At 55.5% G+C, this 22,136-nt stretch overlaps 1 protein-coding gene across 1 annotated transcript in view; it reads right to left on the bottom strand.

Moving 5' to 3' along the window:
• PRDM11 (PR/SET domain 11) overlaps positions 1-19,842 on the bottom strand; it is a 78,321-nt gene extending 58,479 nt beyond the window's left edge. Inside the window, exon 1 of the mRNA XM_044259141.1 lies at positions 19,791-19,842. The gene's annotated coding sequence lies outside the window, so the exon portion shown is untranslated. The remainder of the gene's footprint in view (positions 1-19,790) is intronic.
• Between the last annotated feature and the right edge of the window lie 2,294 nt (positions 19,843-22,136).

Below are 22,136 nucleotides of genomic sequence, written 5' to 3'. Positions count from 1 at the left end.
TGAGCACACCATAAACATTTGTTTGAATGGATTACATAATCAGTGGTGAAAACAAAACCAAGGTAAAGACCATATGCTTCGTGAGAGAAGAGAGCCAGCAGCGAGTCCTGGTTGGGAGCATGGATCCCAGTGCCCGGCTGCCGGGGGTTCAACTCCCAACTGTTCCACTTAACATGGTGTCATGTTGGGGCAGGGGGCTTAGCTTCTCTGTGCTCGGGGGACATGATTAAACCACCTACTTGGTAAGGCTGTTTGGAGGACTGAATGAGTTAATATTTACAATATACTTAGAACGGCATCGGACACAAAGCGAGTAAGCTGGATAAATGTTATATAAAATAAATGTGCCCTATTTCCATAAAATAGAAAGCACGTACACAGGTATTTGTGTTCATGTCTGTGCACAAGAGCCATGAGATATGACAGCTGCTGGGGCTGAGGCCTAGTGGAGGAAAGGGCCTTACTTCTTACCGGGTTTTACCCAGATGCATGCATTTCTGATTTAAAAAACAGATTAGTAATGCCTCTGAGTTATTGATTACGGAGGAAGTTTATTATGCTCTCCTATCTTTTTTGCCAAACAACAAATTTTAAAAGGCATCTTAGTATTATTCATGGTATCAAAAGTAAGCTGACGGCGGTTTTGCTCCCTCCCAGGCGGGGAGCAGAAGGGGAGAAGGCATCTGCTGATGCAGGGGGGCGGGCAGAGGGGGCTCCTCCCTACCACCTGCTGCCCCTGGAAGGGGACTCTGAAGTCCACACCCATTCCCCCCAGGCTGACATGGCTATAAGATCCCAAGTACCAAGCTAAGCACAGACACATGAGGCTTGGGGGGAGAAGAAGGGGAGCTTGTGGAGGGCCGGGGTCCAGCTGCTCCAGTGTGGGGTCTCTGGGCTGGGGCAGCCAGGGTCTTGGGGAGGCTACACTTGCACATGATGCCTCAGGAGGGTAGGTGGCCATGTGTGAAAGACGCCTGGATGTGTAGATTCATTTAAGGAAGGTCAGGGCCACGCCACACTGATGGTTCCCCGGTATGACAGATGCTGGAGACCCCCAGAGCCTCTAGTTTGATTAGCTCCTCGGGTCCCCTCTCCCAGATGCTAATGAGGAAGGCAAGGTAGGGACCCAAGTCTGCACCCAAGTCCCCTCTGGCTTTTAATAAGGTGTAGGGCTGGGGAAAGTGAACTTGAACTTTTGCGTCCCACCGCCTCCTCTGGGCTATTGGAGCTGAATGCCTGCCCCCAGACCACTGGGTCCAAGGACCTCCTTTCCTTGCAAGGAGCTGGAGGCCCGGAATGGGAGTGACTTGCTCAAGGCCTCCCAGAGGAAGGCGGTGGGAGATAGGAACCCACAGCCATGGTCTGTACTGGGCAGCTGCCTCTCACCCAGCCCTCATTTCTCCAGCCCCTGTGTGGGTGTCCTGCATTTTCTCAAACCTGCACTTTCCCTGCCCCAAGGAGCTGGAGCCTCCATTTAGCAAGGTAGGGTCCTGGGAAAACTCCACATGGTGTATTTGGCTCCAAGGAAAGGGTCCTACTGCACTGTGAGATCAGAGGGAAAAGCCCAGGGAGGGAGTCGCTTGGGGACTGTGGGGGGCCCAGTGGGCCTGGCACCCTCCTTTACCTCTTCTGAGGTCTCTTCCTCCTCCTCCCTCACTGCTCCTTCCCCCGCCTGCCCTTCTCCCTGGCTATTGTTCTATTCATCCTGTCTTGCCCAGAGTCTCAAAATTAAAAGAAACCTCAGAAGTCATCTAAATCCTGGCTTCTCAGTGTGTGGCCCGCAGACCAGCAGCAGGGGCGCCACTTATGAGGCTGCCCTAGGTGACAGGCACGAGCAGAAAAGTTGGGAAGCACCCATTGCAATGGCACAGTGCCCAAAGCCGCGGCACCTGTCGTCACCAAGCGTGATGACTGCCTCCCCCCAGGAGCTCACTGTCAATAGCCAGGCCGCCGCTCCATCTTTGGACAAGTAAGGCATGTGGCGGGGGGGCAGGGGGGGAGGCAGTCCGAGGGTCCTGAGCATCCCTGCTGAGTATGTGAACTGTTAAGGCCTCCCCACCTTCAACACTGAGCCATGTTGGTCACGTACGTAGGTAATTAAGTAGGTCAAAGCAACGGCAGCGCGGTGCTCAGGCCCAGAGGAAGGGAACCGGCTTGTTCATTGCCGGCCACCCAAGGTACCGGGCCCTTAGCACCAAGTTCTTCTGGCGCTGTGTGACCCACTGTCCACACAGTCACCGTCTGGGTCCACCATGTCACCCCACGGGACTTGGGGTGCAGTAATCAGCACCCCCCCATGTAATGACCTTACTCTTCCCCATGCTGGAGTCAATCGTCCTGCTGATCTGTAGAGTCCTGGCCAGAAGACTGGGGTCCTTCCCTGACTCTCCACGTGCACGTATGGGCGTGTCTGTCTGTCTCTCTGTGTGCCCCCCGTGGCCATTCACTAAGGTCACTGTGGAAAGACTCCTGGGGGAGACCTTGACCTGAAGGCATTCACAGGGAACCTGGGCTCACCTGAGCACCCACTTTGTCCAACCCCTGCGCCCCTGGTGTTCCACCTTTTCATTATGTCACCTAATCCTCCTCACAGCCCTGCAGGGTGGTTTATGGCCCCTTTTTACAGCTGCTGAAATTGGAGCTCTACCTGTGGACTGGTCTCAGAACAGTAACAAACATAAATCATCTGGACATGCGCAGTAAAGAAGCAAGGAACGAGAGGATTTGGGGAAAATGATACCTCTGAATGCAAGCTGCTGTGATCACCAATGAGTATGATTACACTTTGTCAGGATGGTCCTAACAAGCAGGTGTCCCGGGGCTCCCCCAGCTCAGCTGGCAAGCTCTGTACTGAGCGGGCCCTGCAGAACCATGACACTCCATCAGACAGGTGAAGCTGGTAAGGGTACAAGACCGTTATCCTGGCCCTCCAGGAAGGAGGCAGGAGGGGCATGGTGTAGCTTATGCGAGGCTCTGTGCCAGGGGCTCAATGCACTCTGTGGAGGCTATTCATTCACTCTTGACTTTCTTGCCTGCCAGGCACTGTCCTAGGTGCTAGGAACCCCAGGGTGAACTGGGTCCTCACCCTCGTAAGGCTTACAGCCTGGGTAGAATGTCTGTAGGTTTTCCTGCTAGCCTCCAATCCCCCTTCTGGAACCAAGGAGCCTGGTGTCCTTGGAGAGTCCCCTTCTCCAAATGTTCCATTCTGGGATAGGACCAACCAATCAGCACTTAAATCTGCAACTCATAGGGAATGGTGCAAGGAAGGGTAAAGGGCCCAGCCAATCACGAGTGGCGATTTGGGGGCTTCGGAGGAATCTGCTGAGAAGAGGGAGTGCTGAAAGGATGGGATGTCACTCTGGATCTGCTTGTAGCCAGCCACCGTGACAGCATGGACACTAGCCTGCCTAGTGTCTCCTAGTGACACAAGGAGCCTAGCGACTCCTTGTACTGGAGTCACTACAAAAGAAAGCAGAGTAAGATGAACAAACCAAGTCCTGAGGACCCTGTGTGAGCCCTGGATCCAACTGTTCCTGAAGCTGTACCTGATCCTGGACTTTGCATAAATTCCATGTTTGCCTAATCCTGATTGACTTGAGTCTTATGGTCTTTAGTCCTTTCAAAAACCCAGTGAGTACAGTTACCTTAGTTGTTTTTCACACAGGAAATAGAGGCTCAGAGAAGACAAGTGCCTGGAGCAAGGCTGCCCAGCAGCCTTCTGGAATCGACTCAAGTCAAAGCCATGCTTTTGCCACTACTCCCAGGTGGCAGTCTTGCATGGAGGGTGACCAACAACAATCGGGGTAGGGTACGGGGCTTTGTGACAGGTAGTGAAGGATTTCCCAAGAGAGGTGGCTCTTGGGGGGTATAATTAGAACCTGCTCCAACCAGAGACAGGTCTGTAGAAGGGATCCACATGTTAAAAACTGGTGGCTGATTTTTGGTTTTGGTTTCCAATTTTTATTTTTGCTTTAGTTGCCAACTCTGAAGAAACAGACGATTTTAGGTAAAAATCCCATGTTCAGCTTTTTTAGGAAAATCAGAAGCCTTGGCAATAACAGGCAGGTGGTCCCACGTGGCCACAGTGTGCCAGAGCTGGGGCAGGGGGCGGGGGCGCTCCTCAAACAGGCAAGGCGCTAACTCTCCAGATCTCCAGCCAGCTTGGGCCACTCAGATGCGTTCCCTGCCCAGCCGGCATCTAATCTGGGTTCACGGCCCACGTGGCTGAGACCACCATGCTGTGCAGACGCCAAATTCTGGGCACCTGGCCTCAGGCAAGATGGGTGCTGCAGTGGGACCTCACCAGCCTCCATCTGCTCCGGCCGCTCCCAAATCTCCCTGGAGCCAGGAAGGTCCCTGATACCCCGCAGGGCTTCATCACACACTTGGTGAATGGACGAAGCAGATGAGAGGGTGTGAGCAACCTTGTCAGTGTGCTCGGGGCGGGGGGGGGGGCAGTGTGGTGTCGAACTTGGGGCTCAGGGGTGAGACAGCTCAGGGCAGATGGTTGCTACCACTTACAACTGTGTCACCGGGGGCGGCAGGGGACGGGGAGTTCTCTTCCTTTCTGTGCCCTCAGCTACCCCTCTATAAAATGGGAATAACTATAGTCGGGTAAGATTCTCTGGGCAAAGGGGTAAACTGTCAGTAACTAGTAGCCTGACCTCTTCCACTGATCGAACAGACCTTAGACAAATTCCTTCCCCGGTCCAAGCCCCAGTTCGTCCAAGGTGCTTGGGTTTGATTTCGTCAGGACCTGCCAGCTCTGGCCCTAGGTCACTGTGAAAATTCAGCATTCGAGCGAACTCCTGGTGCTGGGCAGGTAGGCACACCTGAGGCTACAGGGGTCTCTCTGCGCACTGCTTCGCCACCGAGGTCAAAAGGGACCCTGGGGGCCATCATAGTCAGGCCCTACGTAATACCAAATTCCTTTAGAGTTAGCCCAAGTTCCAGCTCTGGGACCTGCTTTGGCTCACTGACTCCCAATCGTGATAACCCAAAGGTCCAGGGACACGGCTGAAAGGAGCTAGCCCTTGGGGGCCCTTCGTGGGGTCCCCAAGTGTCCTGTCCTTGCTTTGGAGAGCGTGCAAGCAGGGCCCACCACGGCCGTTTCACCACGGCTGGCCCAGGGGCATCCAGCTGGCAAAGCCGCTGCCATTCCTCTCACACGCCCCCGGATGGGAAATGATTCATGAAAACCAAGAAGGTAAAATTAGCCCAAAGGCTGCCGAGTAATTTATGCAGCCAACAGGCCCAGGAGGGAGGGAAGGCCCACGCTGCCAGCTCAGTGCGGCCTCCTGGGGGCTGGCAGAGGCCGGCCTGGCCATCGGGAGCCTCTGTCTCTGGGGTCTTCTATTTTGGGACTCAGCCTCCGGAGCCGTTGGCAAGGCTTCCAGAACGGTTCTGACCCCCGCCCTCCCCCCATACTCAGCAGACTCATGCCTGCCACCAGGGACCTGCTAAGTGTCAGTGGGTTACTAGGGAGAAGCTCAAGCATCCCATCCTCATCTCAACCCTGGGAGGACAGTTTCATCCTCCCCATTTTCCAGGTGAGAAACAAAGGCACTCGGAGGTCAGGTAGATAGCCAAAAGTCATGGGGAAAGCCAGAATTCCAACCCAGATCTCATGCACTCCCAAAGATGTGCTTTCCCCCCATGCTGGGTGTTGTCTGCCAATCTTCAAGTTCTCAGGGTGGGCCAAGGGCAGCGGACCCAGCGGGGATTCCCTGGCAAGTCCTCAGACATTCTTTTCACCATGTCAGGATGAGTCAACACCAGAACCAAGCCCTGTTGTCCCAGCTTGGCTAGGTGAAGGATCCCCAATATCCTAGTCTCTTAAAAAAGGGTCGAGAAAATGAGATATAAATCATACCCCTAATGGCAGCACAGAACAGTGGAGATCAGTGAGCCCCATGGACTCACTTTCCAGGGCTGTCCTCCAAGGCCCAGAGAGGGGAAAGGGCTTACTCAAGGCTACACAGCAAACCTGTGGAGCCTGGGATGGAATTGCATCTCCTGAGTCCCACTACAGGGAGCCTGCCATCAAAACTATTTATAAAGACAGCAAATCTGAGTGGAAGGGGTTCCCCAACTAGGGGGACAGCTGAGGCAGGAGTCATTCCAGAGACCTCCCAAGGGCCCCGTGATCTGGTTATGTCTGATACCCACCGCACTTTTGGAGCCCACAGGACACACGTGAGCACTTGGAGTGGGGCTCCTTAGAAGGTCGTTGTTGGGAGCAGACCGGAATCCCACTCTAGGCCTGTGGGAACCTGCAAATCCCCTCACCTCCTGAGCCTGGATGAGAAACGGACTTGGGAAATTGACAAGAAAACAAGTGTGTTTTCCTATAGGCCGCGAGTGCTCAATAGGAATGCAAGGGTCCCTCACGGTCACAGTCACAGTGCTCACCCTCAGTCCTCTGGCCCCTGGCTGGGCCCAGAGGAAGCCCGAGGCCAGCCACGGGAACATCCCACAGCCACCCATGCAGAAAAAACTCACCTCTGCCCCCCGGGGCAGGCAGCTGACCGCCAGTGCGGTAGCTCAGAGCAGCACTACTCACTCATGGGACAGGGTTCTGAGCAGCTCAGTGGCAGCGGAACCCCATGTGTCCCCAATGGGACCCGAGCTTGCCATGGCCCAAGCCCTGAGCTTGTCAGCACTTTGCACTATCAACACTAAGTGGCCCCTTCCCAGCAATGCTGGGGAAAGCCACCTTTGATTTCACTTCACTGCCATCTGGAAAGACGTGGTTGCTTATTCACTCGACATGTGTATACTGAGCACCGGCCGTGGGTCAGGCACTGCCAGGAAGAAGACAGGTATGATTTGTCCTGGGTGTGGGGAGGATCCTCCTGGTCCTAAGAAGCATTTGAATGGTTCACACACAACCTTGGGGGTCACACTGCTGGGATTCAAATACCAGTGTCATCCCCATTAGGACTCTGGGGAGTCACTTAGCCTGTCTGTGCCTCAGTTTCCTCAGCTGTAAATGGAGAGTAATAATGATATCCACTTCATGAGGTTATTCTGAAGATTAAGTGAAATGTTATGGGTCAAGACTTGGAATAGCACCAGACACATAGTAAATGTTCAATTAATATGAAGTTATTATTGACCCAGGACCCAAGCCCACATCCCCTTGATCCAACAGCCATGCTCGTAACTCAGAGCTGGGCCAGCTCAAGGTCTTTGGTGTGACTCAATGGAGTGACTGGTAAGGGTTCTATATCTGGAATCAGGAAGTGGGGGTCTGAGCTTCCCCTCTGCCAACTGCCGGCTCACAGCAGCCCCTGCCCTCTCTGAGCCTTGCTCTCTCCAATCTTTAAAAGGGCCCAAGGATGGCTGAGCTCCTGCTTCCCTGGGAGGAGCACCCCGAGTCCTGAGGGTCACTGCAGTCTTCTGCCCACACCACAGGAGACGGGCTCAGAGAGCAAGCCCTGTCCCCAGCCATACTCTGTCCCCCACTTACCTCGGGCCACCAAGAGGGTTTATGGCCAGAGCTAGGGAAGAGCAAGGCCCTGGGCCAGCTACGGTGCTTCTCCTTTCTCAGGAAATAATCCCAGCCCTCTGAGCTCACCGACCACACAGGCCGCCGATCAGTGGGTCACCTTCCGCCAACACCCTCGCATTCGGTGGCCTCATGACAAAGAGCTGGACACGAAGCCAGAGAGCCTGGGTATATTCTCAACACCACTGGCGCCCCACTATGGGGCTCTGGGAAAGTCACTCCACGGCTCTGAGCCTCAGTGTGTGCATCTGTGAAATGGCCTCAGCCAGGCTGCCCGTTCCACAGGGTGGCTGTGATGAGCGAGCTGGCGGGACGGTGGCATGAGAAGTGGTTTAGAACCTGCAGGGCAGGAGGAGGGGAAGAAAGGGCAAAAGGGCCATCCTTTCCAGCACTAAACATACCATCACGGGCAGAGACTCGCCTCCCGAGCAGAAAGGCAAACCCAAACCAGGGCCAGTGTGGCCCAGAAGGGCCCCAGGCCTCTCCGGGGAGAGGCTGGCCCCAAGCTGCTTTCTTCTCCTGCCCACCCTGCAGGCCAAGGGAGATCAAATCCCCGGCCACAACGGGCTCCATTGAGAGCTGGTAAATCTGCCCAAGGTGTGGGGTTACGTTACCCAGGCTCCCAGCCGCCGCCGCCAAGCGAAGGGTCAGGCTGACCTCCTTCCCTCCCTGTAGGTCCTAGTCCAGGACCTGCCGGGCGAGCCAGGAAGGATTCCAATCACCCGCCTCATTCCCAGGCAGCAGCCTCCTCTGGGAAATCAGGGGGTGGACAGTGGGATGAAACCGTTGCTGAGGCCACAGCCATCCCAGGCTGCCCACAGGAGACACAGGGCCCCTGCCTGCAGCGTGGGGGCGGGGGGAGGGGGCTGCAGCTAACACAGACCAGAGACCCCAGGACAGAGTATTACTGGGATTTGACGAAGTGCCTGGCACAGCATTCTTCACGCTGCACGTGTTCGCTTCCTCCGTCCTCACGGCGGCTCTGTGACAGAGACACTATTGTCCTCTCCATTTTACGGAGGCTGAAACTGAGGCACACAGAGGTCGAGGTTAAGGAGATTTCCCAGAAACAACCTGGACTTGAACAACCTGGTCAAGTGACCCGAGAGTCCACTTACCACAACAGGCGCTCAAGAGATGGGTCACTCCAGAACATGCCCTTTGAGTGAGGGTAGAAGCACCCAGGTGTGAAGGAGAAAAGTCTCCAGGGGCTGCGGCTACTATTTCCAGCCGTCTGGGGACTGCCTGGGGACAGGGGAGCGGCCTTTCTCTTTGCTTCTAAAGAAGAGACCCAGGAATAGTTGGGGCCCTACAGGGAGACATTTGGTTCCGTGCAGAGACGTCTCCATGGACGGCTTTTAAATATCGTGCAATCATTTTTTTAAAATGCCACAGGCTTGCATTCCCAGCAGTAGCTACTCTAGAAAGAGAGGACAGAGAGAGAGAGAGAAGGAAAGAGAAAGAAAGAAAGAAAGAGAGAGAGAATTATGACAGCTTGCTATGTAAAACCATGACTACATTTCCTAGCTCCAATGTTAAGTGAGAAAAGCATTTACAGCATGATCTGTAACCATTTGTTTAAACACACACACACACACACACATATGCGTGCTGGGATGGCATATCTCCCTGTAGGTTCTGTGAGTGGATGTATAGAGAAATATCTAGAAGGATATATACCAAAGTAATAACAGTGACGGTTAACCCTGCGGAGGAGGCCGGAATATTGTGGTAATGAAGGAAGAGGATATTTAGCTTTTTAAATAATATTTGATTTTAGTACAACAAAAATGTATTTGTATATTTCTTACATAATTTAAAACTTAGTAAAACACCATAAGAAAGACACAGTGGGCTGCCTTGGAATGAGTGAGCTACTGGTCCCTGGAGGTATGCAAGCATCTGCACTGGGGCGGAGGGATTCAAAAGAATTTGAAGAACACAGGGGCCAGGTGGGTTGGCTGGCCCTTCTGAGCCTCAGAGGCTTATCAGGCGAGTAGGAACAATGGCCACATTCTCCCTGCATCAAGAGTGGCTTTAAGGAAGCGCTTAGCTTTCTGACCTGGAGCAGGGAAGGCTGTGGGCCCTCACAGTGACTTGGGCAAGGACGCACAGGCCAGTTTCTCCCTCTCCCCTTCCCCCCAGTGACTCTTAGCGCCAGCCCTTCAGTTCCAGCAGGCCCCCAGCCCCCGGTCTGCAGGCCTGGTATTAGCCTCAGCCTCCCAGGGTCAGGGCTGTGTCTCTGGGAGGACCTCACACTGGGGACAAGAGTTCAGGAAGGAAGAAGCAGAAGAAATGCTCCCAAGGTTGATTGCTCCAGTGACACTGAGTCCCAGCTGTGACCGTGGCCACACGGTGAGCCCCAGTCCCCAACAAGGTCAGCCCCAGCCCCAGCCATAAGCCCTGGCCCGTGAGAGTCCAATAAGCAAAGGTCGATGAGCCCTTAACTTACCTGGCAAGACAGCAATGGGGTCAAGAAAAGAGCCAAGAGATACGGGTTTGAGTCCCAGCACCTGCCCCTGACTTCTCATAAGACCTTGACAAAGTCACTGAACCCTGGGTGCCTCAACCTTTCTAATGCCAAAATGGGCAGACAGTATCTAACTCCCAAGTCAGCCATGTTAGACCACACGTGATGTCATCCACAGAGACTCTCTGTGGACTCCCACAAAATGTAAGGCCCCCGTCCACACCATGGACATGGCACTGAGAAAAGGAGCGGGCCACAACTGAGCTCCAAAAGCAGTTAGACCTGCTACAGGTCCGGGGGCCTGGGGGCAGCTGGAAAGGGGTCCATTTGTGGCCCCAGGCGGGGACCAGGAAGCAGCAGGCAGAGGGATTCTCCAGGCGGAGACAAGGGCGCACCAGAGGAGACAGGAGTGAGTCTGAAAGAGCAGTGGAGCCTTTCTTGGCCACTGTCCTGGGCCGAGGGCCAGGGTGCTCAGGGAGGGCAGGGAGCCACTGGCAGGTGCCAAGGAAGAGTACAGTTTCTACCTGAAACTGGGGGCGGGGACCCTGGGAGCCAGGCCAGAGAGTCCTTGCCTCACTGGTAGCCAGGAACTGGGGCAGAGGCAAGCGACAGATCCACACAGGGGAATCAGGAAGAGGAAGAGCGATGCTCAGTCCCGAGAAGCCCACGACAGGCTGCAGGGAGCTCAAGGGCCGGACCTGCCCCTGGGTCCTGGGCACAGCTCCAGAGGATCCGAACTGGGATACAAGTGGCACCAGGCCACACAGAACAGGCTCGAGGTGTCCTATGCAGGGAGAGGGGCCCCTGAGAAGCAAGGAGGTCCTGTCTGCTGCTCCCGGGGAAAAGCACCAGCTCTGGGAAGGGCAGGCAGCAGCACGAAGTCTGAGCTAGGAGGCTTAGCGGGCCTGGGGCCCCCTCACCCCACCTCGGGGAGACCCGAGGGCTATGGCTGAGTCCAGCGTGGGGCCAGCCCAAGGCAGAGAGCCAGGGAGGTCCGAGGACACAAGCCTTGTGCCTCCAAGCACAAGCCAGGCCACCATCAAAACCCGAGCCCCTCAGTGACTCCTGGTCCTGAAGCCGGCAGCCAGACGGGCTGCAAACGCCTCCCAGCCCATCCCGCAGGGTCCTGAGCAGCTGGACTCCCCACCGAAGGGCAGCCAGACAGTCCCGCCTGCTGTGTGGGGCCCAGCTGATGGGGAGCCGCGGGGAGGGAACGGGAGGCCGGGCCACTGGGAACAGGGGCCCCAGAGCAGGAGGGTGTAGGTGGGGCTGTGCAGGCCGGCCTTCTCTGGAGACCTGTGGCCACAGGCAGGCCCAGACACACCAGGGGCTGTTCCCAGCAGCCCCAGATGGGAAGGGTGGGCTCCTCTCCTCCCCAGACTGTGCCATGGCAGCAGCTCCCCGTCTGTCACCTGAGCTGGCCCGGGACGGGATGTGAACTCTCCCCCTTGACCACACGTTCACTCCTCTGGCCACAAATGCAGGCTTTAGCCCTGACCCAACAGACAGTTCGAGCCGGAGGCCACTTCAGGCGGCTGTCCACGGATCACCTCCTATTCAGACCCCACACTAGCACATGCCAGGCCCAGGCCTGGCCAAGCCCCCACCTCAGCCTCAGAGCTCAGCCTTCCCGCCTCCTGCCCACACTCCCTGGCATGGCTCTGGACTCCTCGGGGCAGCTGGTACGCCCCCTTTGACAGCTCACAGCACTGGTAGCATCAGGCAGGGGATAAAAGAACTCTGCCATGGCCAGCCACACCACACCACAGGTCAACGCACTAACCAGGACGACAGCCTGGGAAGGCCCGCTGCTCACATGGCCGAGAACTGCCCTCCGTCCAGCCAGGACTGACTCGGGGGCCACCAGGCACCAGCAGAATCTTGGGGCTGGCTGTCTCAGAAAGAACAAGGATAGGCCCGCTCTCCAGCAACTTATCCCACCGGGCACCAAGAAACAGCCTTCTGGAAGGCAGAAGACAGAAAGGAAAACACCACCTGGATGGCCTCTGCAGTCACTTAAAGCACATCCTGAGCTCTGACTCTATCTCCCACCTCCAGAACACCCTAAACTCAGTTTTGTTAAGTCCAGCCTCAGCCTGGCATTCAAGGCCCTCAAAGTCTGGCCCTAGCCTCCCTCTCCAGGGCCATCTCCTCTACTTGTTCTCCAAACACCCCAAACAACTCGCCCTTCCCTGAACTGCCCTATCCTCATGTTGTCTGCCTTTGCACATACTGTTCCCGGTGCCTATAATGTCCTGCCCTCTTCCTCCACCTGGCAGACTTCCACTCGTCCTTCTAGGTCCAGCTCCCTGCCTCTTCCTCCGGGAAGCCTAACAGGCTCTCCCTCTCCCATCGCTGGTGGCAGAATGACTTGCTCCCCTCCCCATCACATCCACGAGCAAGTAGGACACTTCCTACCTTCAATCACAGTTAGGATCTGGGCCAGAGCTGCTCACACTATTTGGGGAGAGTTTTCCAATCTGTTGCCAACTGATGCTTTTGTAAATTACAATTTTTAAAAAATGAGGCAGCAATGGTCAAGTTGCAATAGGAGTTTTTTGACACTTACTTTCCATGTTGTAACTATCTCGCATGCAGATCAGTAACACCCCACTGACAGGTAGGCGGGGGTCTGCAGACCACCCTTTTCTGGGTACAGGATCCATCAAATCACGTGTTTATGTTTGGCCCTCCAGAGCCCAAGAGGGGCACTCCATGAACATCTGTTGACCCAAATATGGGATGGGAAGGTCCCAACAACCCAGTAACATGGGCAGCACCTGTGCTGGGCCACCCTACCCTTTTCTCAGGTGAGCACACAGATGCCACAGCTGGCCCACGCTGTACTTTCCGGGGACCACTGGCATCAGGTGCTTGGAGCCTACAAGACCCCCAGATGCCCCTCCTACCTTCCCTCCCAACATACTCTCCAACCACAGTTTCCAGGCAGTGGAGGAGAGCTCAGACTCCGGAATCAGAGAGACATGGATTCAGGTCCTGGCTCTGCCTTTCATAGCTGTGTGGCCTCGGGTAAGTCATTTCACTTCTCTAGGCCTCACTTTCTCCTCTGTAAATGAAGGCTAATGACACCAGCGGGATGGGGCAATGTGCTGAGACCCATCCACACTCATAAGCTTCATTTAAGTTTGGCTATTACTGATGTTTATAAAGGCCTGGCTCACCCAGCCCAAAACTTGGCCTTGTGTCCTCCCTTTCTGTTTTTCCTCCACCCAAGACCCAAAGTCTTATTTGGGGGGTCTGGGGGGCGGTAAATTCTTCCCTGGCTGCTAAGTTTGCTGATTTCCTTTGCAGATTTCACCCCCCTGGCCCTCCCTACCCCGGTCTAAGTGCCTGGCCCCTGGCCCCAGGACACCTTGAGCCTCTGACCTCTTCACCTCCTCTCTAAATACCAGCCCTCTGGATGGTCCAGCTTTTCCTCTGCAGTACAGCTGTCTAAAGAGGTATCTTGCACCACCCTGGGAAAATGCCACCCTGTTTGGGTTGGGGCACGGAAGGGCTGGGCTAAGAGATCAGGGACAGGCCCCCGGCTTGCAAAAGCCCCCCCCCACCTCCACCCACCCTCCAGAGCCCACCTCCCTGTACCTTGGGCCATGACAATGCTGAGTCCACCCGGGCTGGCTCCCAGTCAGCCGCCCCCACGAAAGGCTCACTCCCTGCTGGGGCTGAGGGTCCGGTGGGCTGTTCCCCAGGCCCGTCGGCCAGCCCAGAGCCTCCCAAGCCGGCCATCTCCATCCCCCGAGCATCGGGCAGCAGGATCCCTTCCCGGCCCTCGCCCCTTTCCCTCTGGGAAAGTGGGAGATAGTGGGAGAAGCCACTCTGGGAAAGCTGACACTGTGGGGGTGGTTCCATATTTACTTGCTTGGTGACGTCCATACCAGCCCAGCTCGGTGCCCAGGTCAAGTTGCTCGCCTTGTCTGCTGGTCCCACTCTGGCCCCCAGCCCCGCCATGAGCCGGAGAAGGCCCGCTGGCCACTCCTCCCTCCCCTTCCCCCAGGTCCTCATGCACATGACCCAGGTCTGCTGCCTCTGTCCCCTTAGGAAGGGGTGAGCTGCTGTCACAGCAGAGTCAAGCAGTACCCCCCCACACACAGCCACTCCTTCTGGAAAGCAGGCCACAGAGACTGGACCAAAAGCTCTCAGAATTCCCCATCTAACTCTGATGATTGCAGGAAGACAGTGGGTGTAGAGGAAGGGGTCCTAGATTTGGGGTTTGGCTTGATCACTCCCTAAACAGTACAACCTCTGGCATGCCACTTCCCCTCTGGGATCCCCCATCTTCTCAGCTCTAAAATGGGGTTCATGAGAGCCAGCCCATGGGCCTCACAGGCCATTGACAGGGGATCTGGAAAGAGATGAGTTGGGAGGAGTCCCCGTTGGCCTTACGGGTCTGGTTGGGGGGGTAGAGAGAGTGGTGGAAGGGAAAGTTCTAGAAGGCACTGAAGGCTGGAGGCCCAGGTGTGGCTTTGCGTAAAGGGTCCCTGCCCCTTAGCACTCACCAGGGATCTGAGGCTGATGCTAGGGAGCAGGACAGTCAGCAGCCATCTTCCCCCTCCCCTCTCCCCGCCTCCTTCAGCCCTTGTCATTTCATTGGAGACTCTTGGTCTGTCCAAATGTGCCTGCAAGTTCTCACCCATGAGGTTCCCAGGTGGGGAGAAGGGCCTGTAACCAGCTGTGTAAACCAAGGGCTTATAAATCAAATCCCACATTTAAAGCACCCAGGAGACCTGCTGGGAATTGTTAACTAACACAGGTAGGCCACCCCTGAGGCTACATTTATAAATGTGGGTTTCTCGGGTGACTGGAATGATTAGATTATAGCTGGGTGATCTGGAGCTAGTCACTTAACCTCTCTGAACTTGCTTGAGCTTCCCCATCCAAAAAAGGATATAGAAGGGACCTCAGGGGGCACAACATGTGTTCCTCTTAAATCTGGTCATGAGGACAGGGAGGAAAAAAATTTTGTCCAAAGAATGTGGCACTGGACTGATCCTACAGTCTCCACTTATAGGGAGGGAAACCGAACTACTTGAGTTTCTCCAAGCCCTTCTGTGTGCCCAGGCCTTTGCACAAGCCATACCCCACATAAGAATGCCTCGCCCCTCTCTACTATCTCCTCAATCCTTCGAAACCCAGCTCGAAGGCCACCTCCTCCTCCAGGAAGCTTCCCTTGACCTAGAGTCGATGGCCATCTGCCTTACATCCTTGTACTAGAATCTTTAACTGCCTGGTTAATTGCTCATCTCCCACGCTGGTCCATAAGTTCTACAGGAGCAGAGACTGGGTTCCCCTTGCACCCCCAAGCCCAGCACAGTACCTGGCACAGGGATGGCCCATGAGCCCTGATCACCTGATGAAGAAAGGAAGAACTAAAGGAGGCCCCAGGCCTCCCCTTTTACAGAGCCCTGGCCAGGGACACCACCACAAGTGTGGCTGCACCACGCGAACACTGGGCTTTCCAACACAGATACAAATCTGCAATAGGAAACAGGCTTTTTAAAAATAACAGCACATTTTTTTCTTTTTTCTTCATTGTTTTTTCCCCCCTTTCTGCACGGCTTATTTTTCCGGCGCAGCCCCTGGGCCAGCTGTGGGGAAGCCTCTCCCAGGCCCCACTCTGAGAACATGGGGCTCTGGGGCCTCCAAGGATTCTCGGGCCCCAGCAGGGGTGGAGATGTACCAGATGGTTCCAGACCAGCCCTGGCAGCAAGACCACCAAGCAGCTCTGGGCCAGAAACCAGTTTGCACAAACCCTAAGGGTAGGTGGGTGTCACCTCCTGGGAATTTACCCCCCCAGAAGGGTTTTATAAACCCATGTGACATTTCCAAAGGGGTATCTCCTCAGGGGGTCTGGGGTTCTCTGTCTTCATTCTAAGAGGGCATCTTCAAGGAGGTGGCATCAGAATGCCAGGGTTCCAATCGTGGCCATATCCCTGTGTAACCCTGGATCTTTTACACCACCTTCTGGGCCCTCAGTTTACCCATTTGTGAAATGGCAATAATAACACATACCTTGTGGAGTGGCTTTCTACATAGAGACATGCCTAGGACCCTCAATAGCCCTCAATAAACATTCACTCCTTTGCCATCATTATTTTCATCACCCCTGGATCTCCTACCCTGTGGCCCCATCACCTTATCATATACTCTCTAGATCAGCAGAAGCCTCAGGGTTTGTTAAACCCCACACTCTTGCCCTCCCAGGTGTCCTCTCAGACTTTCCACAAACATGGTCCTTGTGGGGTGCGGCCTCCTGTAAGTGTGGGGAGCTTGGTACCTATACCCTCCAGACCAGTTTGTCCACCACGCCTGATGCCTCCTTCCAGCGGGACCCACCTGCCCTTACACCCAGGAAGCAGGTTCATTTACCCTGTCTCTCGCCCCCGGCATCCAGTGAACCTGCACTCAATGCTCAGGGAACCTTCAGAAGCAGCCCTTGTGTGCAGACCCTGGAAATAGAGCAGCAAACCCAGGCCCTGCCCCCGCAGAGCTCCCAGTCTGATGAAAGGTGGAGACCAGAATCAGTAATCACACCCACAACTGTAAAATTGCTACAGAGATGACTGCTGCAAAGAAGAGGTACATGGGGTCATGAGAGGCTGTCATGGAGGGCTCCACCTAATCAGGGAGGGCTTCCCTGAAGAGGTGAAGTGGAAGCTGAAAGATGGATGAGGAAGCCTAAGCAGGGGGAATGCGGTGCATGGTCAGGGCTGAGGGGACAATGCGCCATGTCAGGTGGAACATAGCGAATGGAGGGATGCAAAACGGTGTCCCCAGAGGGTCTGGAAGGCAGCTAAATGATTTCTAGCTTTCTCCTAACAGCAATAGGAGTCCCTGAAAGTTTTCCAGGCAGGGGTTGATAGACTCACATTTGTTTGTCCAAAGGGTCACCCTGGCTGCTAATGGTGAGCCTTCCCGAGTCTCTGTGTGTATGTACTTGTCTCAGCCTGGAATGTTCCTCTAGTCCTTGTATTAGTCAGTTCAGGCTAGGCTATGCTATAGTAACAAACAACCCCCAAATCTCAGTGGTTGCAAACAACAAAGGTTTAGTTATCATCAGCTGCATGTCCAATGTGGGACATTGTCAAGAGGATCCGTGCCACACAGCCAGCCAAGGACACAGGCTAGCAAAGGCAGCAGCTGTCCCACCAGCTGCTACCTGCCATGCCACAGGAAAAGAACACTCTGGAGGCTCGTGCACTGGCCACTAGATGCTTTGGTCCGACCTGATTTGTGTCACTGTAGCTCACAACTCACCCACCAGCCACATGGCCCCACCCAAGCACAAGGGTCCCCAGATTCAATCCTACCCTGTGCCTGGGTGAACTGGAAATGTTTAGGGGTTAGTATCAAGAACTACCCAGACAACTCTCCTGCTCCACCTTGCCCTTACCAGTCTCAACTCATTCATTAGATCATAAGCGGTCCAGTATTCCAGAAGAAGGGCGGGGCACATGCAGGAGAGAACTAAACTTGGAGCGCAGGGAGATCTGGGGGGAGGGTGCGAGGTGAGGCTGAGGAAGGGGCAGGGGCCAGATCACTCCAGAGCTTTTAGGTCATGGGGGCGATTTGGTTCTTTATCCCAAAAGCTGAGAAGACTCTTCTGAGTTTTAAGCAAGAAACGGGAGGCCTGATGTGAGCTTTTTCGGAACGGGTCACTCTGATTGTGAGGTGGAAACTGGCAAGGAGGGGAAGCTGCAGGTAGACAGGAGGCTCAGAATATTTCCTGAGGATGGACAGGAGGCAAGGGACGGCCTTGGATGCTGTGCACCTGTCATGACTATGATAGAGCCAAGGGGATGGGCCAACGAGGCAGCTGAATAAATGTGTGACTCCTGACTCCTAGTCCAATGGTCTTTACTTCCTTCACACTTGCCAGTGACCTAGAACCAGGGAAACACCATCTCCACATCCAAGACTCCGAGAGGAAAGATTCAAATGACAGAAGTCTTACAGACACCAAAGAAAACAAATTTATGAAACACATCAATCCAAGGGATCTGGAGGACAGAACTCTAACTCATGTCAATGCTGGATAAAAGTGATGGTTGTGATGGCTGATCGGGGCTCTTGGGACAAGGGAGGGGAGCCCCTCGTCTTTGAGAATGTCATTAGGAAAGAGAACTAGCCCCTGCCAGCTGCTCCTTGGAGGCCCTGTCTGGAATCGGATGGTCTTGGGCTGGGCAATTCGGATAGTTCCAGGATAGTAGGTTCCACAATAATCCCAGATAGAGAACACCACTTCTCGAATCATGCGTGGAGCACAGACTAGGCATTTTATCTCTATCACCTTTAATCTCACAACTGCCTTGCCACACAGGTTCTGTTGGCTCCATTTTCAGGATGGAGAAGCAAGGTTCAGAGAGATCAAAGGTAACGGTGCCAAATTCAAAGTCATACAGTTAGAACACGGTGGTGGGGGAAGGACTCCCAATAGAGAACCACTTTCCTTAAACTCAAGCAATCATATGGGACTCTTCCCAGCAGGTTCTCAGACATTTGGCCACACAGAACTCTGCCCACCTCTCAGAGAGCTGGTGGGTGAACACCATGCCCCCGCCCCACAGGTAAGGACACCAAAGCCTGTTACAGACTCAGACCCAGGACCCCCATCCCTAACAGCTCCCTTCCTCTCAAGGGTACTGTGGACAAAGGCCAGCTTGGGTGCCACTGGCATATGGCACCACGGAAAATTCTTTTGCCCCAGCCCAGACAAACCCCCCTAAGTTTATAGGGTTTCCAGGCATCAAGAGCAATCTCTCATTATTGCCTCCTGTCCCTGCGCACAAAGAACTGGGTGTGTTTCCTCTCAGCCACTCTAAATTATATACCAGAGCCTTTCCCCACATGAAGCCAACGTCTACGAAGAAAGATTGAACATTATTCTCTCCTAAGTCCCAGCCCATCCCAGGGGTCAAACCCCTCCCGCCCAACCCAGTTCAAGACAGAAGCAACTTTTCAAACAGCATCGCCCAACGCTCAAGCAATGTGTATGCTCTTTGCGGCGACTTGCTTAGGGCGTGCTGGCCTTGACCGGAGAAAGGTCATTGGCCGCCAAGTTTCTGCAGTTCCTGCAGAAGAGAGCACCTTGGGGATTGCGAGTGGGGGATGGAGGCTACACTCCAGAGAGATTTCCCGAAGAGTCTACACGGCAACTAAGACTTAAAATATATTAAAGAAACGGCCGCCGGCTCGGCCACCTCCGGCGGGAAGTCGCCGCGGGCGGCGTTGGAAGAGGCCCCACCGCCTCCTGAAGGGCCCGAGCCCCCGACATCAGCCCCAGGCAGCGAGCCGAAAGTGCCCCCGAGAACTAGGCCAGCGGCCGCAGAGAGCCCTCCGGCATTCCGCGCTCCGCCCCACCCCTGTCACCGCGTTCTCATTCCGAACGCTCGGCCCGGGCCGCCGCTCCCATTGGTCGGCGGCCACGTCCGTCAGCGGGCGGAACGTCGGCGCAGAGAAAAGGCTACATTGTAACAAGGCGAGCGAGCGAGGAGAGAGCGGGGAGGAAGGAGGCGGAGGGGCGGCCCCCGAATCCCGCAGCGGCGGCGGCGGCGGCGGCGGCAGCTACCTGCCGAGGGTTAACCCACCTCGGGGCCAGGACGAACCGCCCCCCCAAGCCCGCGCCCGCGCCGCCCCGGGCCCCCAGCTCCGCCCGCGCCGGCCCCCGGCTGCCCGCGCCCCCCGCAGCCGCTCGCAGCCCCTGCACCCGCGGCCCCCGCGCTCGCTGGCAAACTGCCGAGCGCTTTCCGAAGCCATTTTCAATGGCCACATTGGCTACCGGGGCTGACTCACCTTCCCGGGAATGCTGCGGCAGCCGCGGGGCCCGGGCAACGCGGGCGGCCCGGCGGGCGGCTCGGCGGAGGCGGCGCGGCCCCGGCTGGCGGCCCCCGCGGCGGGAGCGGCCGCGCTGCGGGCGCGCTGGTCCCCGGCGAGGCAAAGTTTCAGCGCCAGCCTCGGCGCGGCGGCGGCGGCGGCGACTCGCTGCTGCTCTCCTCCCCTGCTTTGACCACCATCTTATTAGTACAGGAAATGACATGGAAAACGGAAGAAAGCGGCGTTTGGGGCAGACGCGGACCCCCCAATTCAGGGGCCGGAGCCGGGACTCACCAGCCGCGTCCCAACCCGGCCCCGGAGAAAACTCCCGGGGCCCCCTCGGCCCCCGCCCCGCGCGCTGCCCGGAGGGGGGAACCTAGCTCCTCGAACCCAAAAGGAGAGGGCGAGTTTTATAATCCTGCCCGCGGAGAAATCGAGAAAAAAATAAATGAAAAAAGAAAAGGTTAAAAGAACTTTCGAACTGGGACACTTTTTTTTTTTTTTGATCGGAATTAAAAGTTCTAAAATTTTAAAAGTCGTCCCGTGGGGGGGGGCTCCCTGGCTCCCCGGCCCCGTTGCTGCCCATTTTGAACCAGATAGGGGGGGATTAAAGCGTTTATAATTTTAACCCTTTCGAGACACCCCCCCCCGCCCCCGTCACGCGCAGCAGGGCCCCTCCTGGTCCCTTTTAACCCTTTGAACGCCCAGCAGTTTGGAGATACAAACTAAAGTTGTAAAACATAGGAGACCCGCGGCAAGCTGAGGGTAAGGGACGTGGGGGTTCGCTCGTAATGTTAACTGGTTCTGTGGGGCTGCGGTTTTAAAGTCGGGCACCGCACGTGTTCTTCAAGTGGAAATTCGTTACAGGGTTTGAGATTCTGAGAACCCGGCCGGCGGGTCCCTGGCTGATTTGGAAAAGACGTTGATTGAAGCCTCCCTCCGTTGCTCGGTTTCTCAGTTTCTCCATCTGTGAATGGGATTCAATATCCCAGAGAGACAAGGTAGCCAGGAAAAGGTGGGGCGGAATTTTCATAAAGACAAAGTGTTGAAAAGTCTGAAAGGCTTCCTTCGGGCGCCCACAAAGCCAGTGGGGCGGCGATGGGGCAGAGGACACCGCGGGATGGCGTAACCACGACAACCATTCCCAAAATAACCGCTTTCTCTTGGCATTGTCCACAAGGCTTGTGGCGGAACTGCAAGGTCTCCTGCCCAGGGAGGCTGTGCTACGCTGGCTCTTAAAAAAACGAGCCCTAACCCTCCCCCACCCCAAGTTAGAGTTTGCTCGGAGGGATTCAGTCCCAAGAAGGCGCCCAGGTGCGGCGCTGCCCAGTGAGGAGCGCCCCACCCCGCTCCCCAAAATGTCCATCAATCCGAGCCCTGCAAGAGCTGGCACTGGGGGCCTCTGGTGGGTACCACCCTAGGGAGGCCTCCTCCCAAGGGAATGAAGTTCAGGTCAACCTCGCGGTTGGCTAGGAGCCCCGCCCTAAGACTGGTGTCCATGGTCAGGGCCCAGGATGTGCTGGGGGATCTGGGAGTCGGATGTTGGGGGGGGGGCAGTTAAAAAACTTATTGTACCACATCATCTTTCCCCCTTAATTTTGACATCAAGAACACAGCTTCGTGGAATCCAGTTTCTAGCTGGGTGATCCTGAGAAGTGACTTCCCCTTTCTGAGCCTCAGTTCCCTCCTCTGCAAGTGAGGCACACTAGTAACCATCCAGCTGCTTGCCAGCTCTGTGTGAGGGGCCATGAGAGCATATTTAAAGGGCCCATCACCTGGCTGCTCACAGTAGATGCTCAAGGAACGATAACTAATGCCGTAATTCCATGACAGCCAATATAAATATAGACATTCCCAGAGAGTCCATGCCAGGCAGAGTATTGGGTACAGGGGAGCACCAAGATCGTTAAGCGGGATCCTTCAAGGAGGTCTCCACCTGTCAGGGAGATGGAGGCACTCACAGCAAACTCGAAATAATTCAGTGATTAATGCACATCCAACTGCCCTAAGCATTATACTGGAGGCTGAGTGCTTGGGCAGTGCAAGAGCACTGAGGAAGGAGCTGTTCATTCTCTTCCAGGAGTAGAGTCCACAGAGGAAGCAATGTTAGAAGTGGGCCTTGCAGTGTTGGGGGGGGTGGGCAGGGGAGGGCTCACTGGTATTTCCACCAGCAATAAGATGGCATTTCAGGAAGGCTAACAGCATAAGCAAAGACCTAGACATAAAGTGCCCAGGTGACTGGTGTGGGGTCATGTGGCTATGGGGCAACTTCTTGAGGGCACAATGTGGGATCCCTGGTCCAAATTCTTTGTGTCCTGCAGGAAG

This window comes from Neovison vison, chromosome 7 (genome assembly GCF_020171115.1).
Source record: "Neovison vison isolate M4711 chromosome 7, ASM_NN_V1, whole genome shotgun sequence".
In the NCBI taxonomy this organism is placed as follows: Eukaryota; Metazoa; Chordata; class Mammalia; order Carnivora; family Mustelidae; genus Neogale; species Neogale vison.
This window is presented reverse-complemented; position numbering and strand designations above follow the sequence as displayed.